The sequence below is a fragment of the Dipodomys merriami genome, unplaced genomic scaffold (genome assembly GCF_024711535.1).
Source record: "Dipodomys merriami isolate MVZ:Mamm:240054 unplaced genomic scaffold, mDipMer1.0.p SCAF_2793, whole genome shotgun sequence".
Classification (NCBI taxonomy): Eukaryota; Metazoa; Chordata; class Mammalia; order Rodentia; family Heteromyidae; genus Dipodomys; species Dipodomys merriami.
In genome coordinates, this window is record NW_027204263.1 from 1 (window position 1) to 7037 (window position 7037).

The 7037-nt window shown below is 40.7% G+C and overlaps 1 long non-coding RNA gene across 2 annotated transcripts; it reads left to right on the forward strand.

Annotated features, from left to right (window-relative positions):
- Positions 1-1579: 1579 nt before the first annotated feature.
- On the forward strand, positions 1580-6697 carry LOC138837924 (uncharacterized). 2 transcript variants are annotated; one of them, XR_011375508.1, is made up of 3 exons: positions 1580-2104; positions 6212-6512; positions 6620-6697. It is a non-coding gene; the product is annotated as an uncharacterized lncRNA (long non-coding RNA). The 2 variants fall into 2 exon arrangements; XR_011375509.1 differs by lacking the exon at positions 1580-2104 and adding an exon at positions 3161-3194.
- Positions 6698-7037: the final 340 nt, after the last annotated feature.

The window sequence follows — 7037 nt, forward strand, 5'->3', positions numbered from 1 at the left end:
TTCACCTGCTAAAGTGAATACATGATTGAGAGCCTCTTGTTTACCTTAAGGAAATCTAAATTCCTGATCTGTGCCAGGCCACAACAGATGCCATCCCACATGCCCCCCATTTCATTTTATGTTAGACCTCTCCTGCCACACTGTGGGAACCAAATCACTGGTGAGCAGTTGTGCATGTATGTACACACATTCACACTAAGGCATGTACATAGTGTCAGATTTGACTGGTTGTGTACTATATATTATAGTACCCAAGTGAAAGAAGACTTGGAGATTCCTTGACTACAAGTTGTCCTGTTTTGCTATTTAGCTGTGTCCTGTATAGCCCAGGGTTGTGGGATTCGAAGTGGGCATGCGTCCACCCTCCACAACCAGTGCTCCTCCTCCTACAGGGAGAGCATGCCCAAATCCCTGTTCTTTCCCTCTTGGACTAACATCTTGCAGGTCCTTCTCTGAAGGCCCAGGTGACAGTGCCATTCCAGATGCCCTAGTTTCTATGCAAATAGGACCACTCTCCCTTTGTGGTAACTGAATATTTGTGTGGGGTTGAGTGAGTATATCATTGTGCTTGTGTATACACCAGTTTGTGGAACACAAGGACCTGTGGCAAGATTTTCCCACTTGGGTGCTGATGCCAGCCCAAGGGAAGAAAGGCTTAGAGAGTAGATCTTTCATGTCTCCCTTGCAGAGTATGGCCTGTGCTGCTTGGGATTACAGGGCTGGAGTTTGGCATGGTGCTGCACTTTCTAACCAGGGCTTATCCGGTTACAGGGAAGCCATACAAGGCGGCCAGTTTTTCTTCACTTTGGGACCTCTGGCTTCCTGGTATGAGTCAGCCCAGGTGCAGCTATATGTGCCTATGTCCTTCTCAGTAAGTGGTTCCACTCCCGGTTGGAACTGTGGGAATCCAGTTGTGATATGTGTTGTGCATGTGTGTATACACATTCACAGGAGGGCACAAATGTGGTGCCAGAGTGGCCTTGTTGTGCAATATATTGCATCCAGAAGAAGGGAAGCCATAGCTTGTCCTTTTTCCTTAGCTGGTTAATTTCAGTGTAGCCTTGGGAGGCCTTCAATTCAAAGTGATTCCATTCCCTCCTCTGTCCTGTGAAAATGAAATCATGGGTCAGGGATTTTGTGCATGTGTATACACATTTTCCCATGAAAGCACTTAACCTATTTTTAAATTGGATAGGTCCTAGGTGTTTTTGGACCCAAGAGAAAAAGGCTGGGGTTGGAGACTATAAAACATCCCTTTCACAGGCCTGTGGAGTCGGGCTTATACGCCTGGAACTTGGGGTGCTGCCTACCTTCCTAAATAGTGCTTACTACTGCTAAAGAGAGGTCATGCCTGGTAGCTTGCTCTTCACCATGTGGACAACTGTCTTGCTGGTCCCTTCTGATAGGCCTATGCCCCAGTACACACTTTCATAAGAGGGCACATACATGATGCCAGATAGGCCTGATTGTGGGCATATTGGGCCAGGCCCTGTGTCCATACCCCTGTAATGCCTTTGTAGCCTGGGGTTATTAACTTGGATCTGGGTATGTTGCTACCTCCCTAACTAGTCGTTTACCTTGTACAGTGACTTCATAGTGAGGACCTCTTCTTGATCATGTAAAGGAACTCTTTATTCATGATTTGTCAGCCTCAGAGACAGTGCCATCTGAGATATATCCATTTTCATGTAAAGATTGCTCCCACCCTGCCATTCTATGGGAACCCATTCATGGAATGTGGACACATGATTGTGCCTATGTGGTGCCAGTTGGACTAAGGGTGGGCTCTAGAGGGCAGAAGAGATGGCACATTGGAGCTTGGAGTATGTCCACCACCCTTCCCAACTATAGCCTATATACTGGGATTATGAGTCCTGAGCAGGGGATACTGTTGCTCACCCCATCCAGTGCTTCCCCTTCCACAAAGAGGTCATGGCCATTAGCCTGTTTTTCTTAATCTTGCAAACCTCTAGCTTCATGATTTGTGTTGTCCTAGATGCAGGTACCATTTGCAGATGACCCCAATTCAAAGGAAGCTGTTCCTCTCCTGCCCTTGCCCTGTGGGAACTGAATTGCAAAACAAAAAAGAAAACATTACGAACTAGTAAGTAGTGGGGTACTTGAAGTTATTTCACAAATGAGGGTCCTTATTAAGGCTTCTTACCCCCTTTTTTCTTCCTTGAAAAATTTTCCAGTGTACTAAAAATCATCACAAATACTTATGACAGTGCATATTAAATGTGATGTCCTTCATATTATGTATGAACATTTTCTTCATGAATTTTAGTCAGTAGTGTTTGATAACTTTTACTCCTCTATATGCAGTTTGCATAATGATAAAGTTTGTATCCATATCCACATATATTCTTATATAATCCTTCTCCAATCATTTGGTATTGTCCAGTATATTTTTAACTTTTCCCTAGTCTGACAAGTGTGGTATCTCTTTATTGTTCCTGACAGAATATTTTTCATAAATCTTGCCACATCACATATGCCTTTTCTTGTGAATTGCATGCTCAGATATTTTATTCAATATCATGTATCCTATCTGTCATCTTCTTGATTGAAATGTTCCTTTGTTGAATACATACTATTTAAATGTCTTCAGTCTTAAGAGAGGATGTTTATATTTTTTTTGATGTTACTTACTCAACCAAGGTGTTGCTGTAATGTAAACTTATTGATATTTTCCTACCTTTGTATTCATTTCCTTGGGGAAAATCTCCATTCTTAAAATGCACTCTTATTTCATTCTTAAAGCTTTTAAGTGTTGCTTTCTACCTTTGTTTTTAGGAATTGTTTGCTATGGCTTTAAGTTAAGGTCTATTTTGTATCTTATTCCATATAAATAGCTAGCTATTCCAAATAGCTATTTATTGAATAGTCTAATGTCAAATCTCAGGATTCTACATAGGCTTGTTCTCAGTTCTCTACCCTATGTAATACTTTTTCTTCAGCTGTAATACCAGATTGTCTTGATTACTAGGCTTTAGTATAACAAATCCTCATTTTGAGTTATGGTGTGTCCCCAAAATTGTTCTTTCATATTCTTTGTGTCTTTTGATCTTTAGAAATCCTTCCTCTCCTCTGTTAGTGGGGACCAAACACCGAGTCTCTTGCATTTAAGGCAAGCACTCTACCACTCAGCAACTCAACTCATAACTTTGAGGAACAACAGTCACTGGGTCCAGGTGAGGTTTGGGGAAGTTTCCCTCTATAAGTAGGAACTCTTGACTTAGGGTCCTTGGTCACAGAATAAAAATTTGCAGAGTAGTCACCATGGTAAGAAAACTTGGCAATGTTTTATTGAGTTAGCAAGCAAACAAACAGATAAGCAGATAAACAGAAAGACAGAGGCACACTCAGAGTGTGAGTGCTCTTAACGGTAGACGCAAAGAGCTCTTTGACATCAGGGGCATTTATATAATAAAAGCAAGTCCTGTCATAAAGCCATATATATAGGTGTTTATCTTTGCTCTTAATCACTCTGGGGTTACACCATCTGAGTTCTTGGTTATTTGGTGATTCAGTCTTTAGTGTATTTCTTTTTATCGGGGGGAGGGTCCAGTCATGGGGCCTGAACTCTGGGCCTGGCCGCGGTCCCTCAGATCTTCAGCTCAAGGCTAGTGTTCTACCACTTGAGCCCCAGCGCCACTTCTGGCTTTTTTCTTTTTTCTTATGTGGTGTTGAGTAATCGAACCCATGGCCTCATGCATGCAAGGCAAGCACTCTAACACTGAGCCACCTTCGCAGCCCCTTTAGTGTATTTCTTACAGGAAAGAATGCATATATTTTTGCCATAGAACAGATGCTTATCCTTAAGATGATGAACGCACCCTGAGTTAGAAGCAAAGAAGATAGTGCATGTATGTTTCTAAATGTATTGTTTCTATCAGAGTTCCTAGATGTCATTTTCCAGGTCTCATTTTTCCTAAGCTATCCAGCCTGAAACTATAAAAAGTCCTGATAAGACTTCTCAGAAAATTGCATTCAATTTATAGATTGATTTGATAGAAAACAATACATTCTTTAGATATTGAGTATTCCCATGAATGATTTTTTTTTGGGTCCGGTCATGGGGCCTGAACTCTGGGCCTGGGCACTGTCCCTCAGCTCTTCAGCTCAAGGCTAGTGCTCTGCCACTTGAGCCACAGAGCTACTTCTGGCTTTTTTCTTTTTGTTTATGTGGTGCTGGGCAATCGAACCCAGGGCCTCAAGCATGCAAGACAAGCGCTCTACCACTGAGCCACCTTCTCAGCCCCCCATGCATGATTTTGACATAGCTGTATTTAGCTGTTTTTCAGTTATTTTTAATAATTAATGTTTGTTACATAGTATTATATATCTTTTGTAGGATATGCTTCTTGGTGTGTTTATGTTCGTTTGGTTTGGTTTGAACAACATGGGGAATTGAACTGGTGTATGGGAGGAAAGCATTCTACCACCTAAGCCACAATATAGCCATGTTAGTAACTATTGAAGCTACTTAAAATAATCATCCATCTTATAATTTGTTATTTTTACCTTTTTTTCATCCTGGGGTACTTGGTATAGGAGTCTGGTTTTTTTGTTTTGTGTGTGTGTGTGTGTGTGTGTGTGTGTGTGTGTGTGTGTGTGTGTGTGTGTGTGTATGCACATGCATTCATATAAGTGTATATGTGCCAATACTGGGGCTTGAATCCTCTTAACTTTTTCCAGCCAAGGTTAGCATTTACCATTTGAGCATGTATGCACCTTCAGTGTGGCTTTTCTGGTTAAATCCTACTCAGGAGGATACAAATGGCAGTTCAAAGCCAGCCTGGGCAGAAAAGTCCAGTAGTCCTATGAACTACTTTGAAAAACTACTATGAAAAACCTGGAAGTGGTACTATGGCTCAAAAATAGTGCTCAAGCTTTGAATTGAAGCCCTCAATCCTTAGGGCCAGCACATACAAAAATTAATGAACTTTGAATTGTCTAACCATGATGTATTTACACCATGATCTACAGATCTCAGCCTCTCAAGTAGGTAGCATTGTAGGTGTGATCCTGTAGTAATAATAAGTCATTTATTATTGTTACTAATGGATATTTTTTAAAGACATAAGTGTATGCTAGTGGCTCAAGTCTATAATCCTAGCCAGTCAAGAGGCTGAAGTTTAAGAATCTTTGTTCAAAGCTGACCCAAGGGAGAAAAATCTATGTGGCTTATCTCCAATTAACAATCAAAAAGTTGGAAACACAGCTGTAGCTTTAGTGGCATAGTAGTAACCTTAAGCAAAAATGCTTAGGGACAGTGCCCAGACCCCGAGTTCAAGTCCTAGAATCAGCCTCCAAAATTAAAATAAATAGAACACAAAATAACTCCAGGTATGGCTAGTGATAGTATGCCTAGTTTGCATGAAATTCTGAATTTGATTGCCACCAGCAAGAAAAATACACAAACCAAGAAAAAATGTTTCCAAAGTCAGAGGGAATTTTTTACTGATCCTTACTAACAGACAATTTTTTTCTTACACAATTTCATTTAGAACGTTAGCCCAAGGCAGGTGCTAGTGGCTTGGCTCATGCCTGTAATATTAACTACTCAGGAACTTGAGAATTGAGGATAGTGGTTCTTGAGACTCTTCAATAAGCTACTCAAAAATAAGTGGAAGTGACCCTATGGCTCAAGTGATAGAGAGCTAGCCTTGAGCTCAAAGAAGCACAGGTACAGGGGCCAGGCCCAAAGTTCAAGCTTCATGGACAACAAAAATAAAAATAAAAATAAAAAGCCAAACAATAACTCCAGTAGAAGAGAAATGATTATGCAATGACTACTTTAGCAAGAATGCATTTCTCAGTTTAGAATGAGGTTTCACTTTGTATAACCTTATAAATATAAGATAATTAAATTTCAAGTAATTATTTAACTTCACTATCCACTAAGTTGGAGTGTTGAGCTATATGTTAAATAACAGTGAGTTATAGAAACATGAAAGACGAACTTGAGGCAATGATAAGGGGAGTTGAAGAAATCAATGTTGTTTTGAGAGCAACTCAGGTTGAAGCTGACCACCTAGGTAGGTCTTCAGGAGACTAAGGCTGTTTCTCATTTCTAAGATCCCTCTCCTTGGCTGGGCCCCTCCCATTGAGTTTAATCAAAGATTAGGTTAGGTGTGGGGAAAAGCAGCAGCTTGTATTGAAGGTTTTAAAAAAAATAAACCCTCTTTTTTGTGTTTAAATGTAGGAACTAGAGAAGTCGTTGGTTCACAGGACTCTGCATTTGAAAGAACTTCCAACTATGAAGGCCAACCTGAGCCACATATTCCAGAGAAGGACATGATGTTGGCACAGGAACAGATAGAATATTTGCAGAAGAATTTTATGTGGTGCTTAATTTATTAAGCCTTTCTTGTTTATGTTTGATGTAACCTGCTAGTAATAGATGTGAAATGAGTAAAGGATCTGTTGGCCACCTAAATTTGTTACTTCAGCAAAAGTATATCTGATCATGCTAAACCTTAGGTTTCTAAGAGGAAGAAAAAGATGTAAGTCCTTCAAGATGCTAACAAAACTGAATTCACAATCCATTAATTGGAGGGAAGGGCACTTTTTGTTGGCAATTTTAAATATCCAATTGCATTTTTCCATGCAGGTGACTATCAGCAAAGAGGAGATTGAAGGGGGCTCAGAAGGTGGCTCAGTGGTATAGTACTTGCTTCAGATGCATGAGTCCGAGGGTTCAATTCCTCACAGACACATAAACAGAAAAAGCCAAAAACTGGCACTGTGGCTCAAGTGGTAGAGCGCTAGCCTTGAACTGAAGAATTGAAGGACAGTACCCAGGGTCAGAGTTCCAGCCCCACAACCGACAAAAAGAAAACTAAAAGAGGAGATTGAAGACACTCAGTTCATGGATCCTGTTGAATGAAGACTATAAGGAGCTGTGTGGATAGCTGGTACTGATGGAAAACAGTTCTACAGACAGCAGACAGCAGTATCATTGAAGAAAGGGTTGAGAAGTTTCAGAAGGTGAACCAGCAGTATGAAGGCAGGTGTAGTTACGACATCCT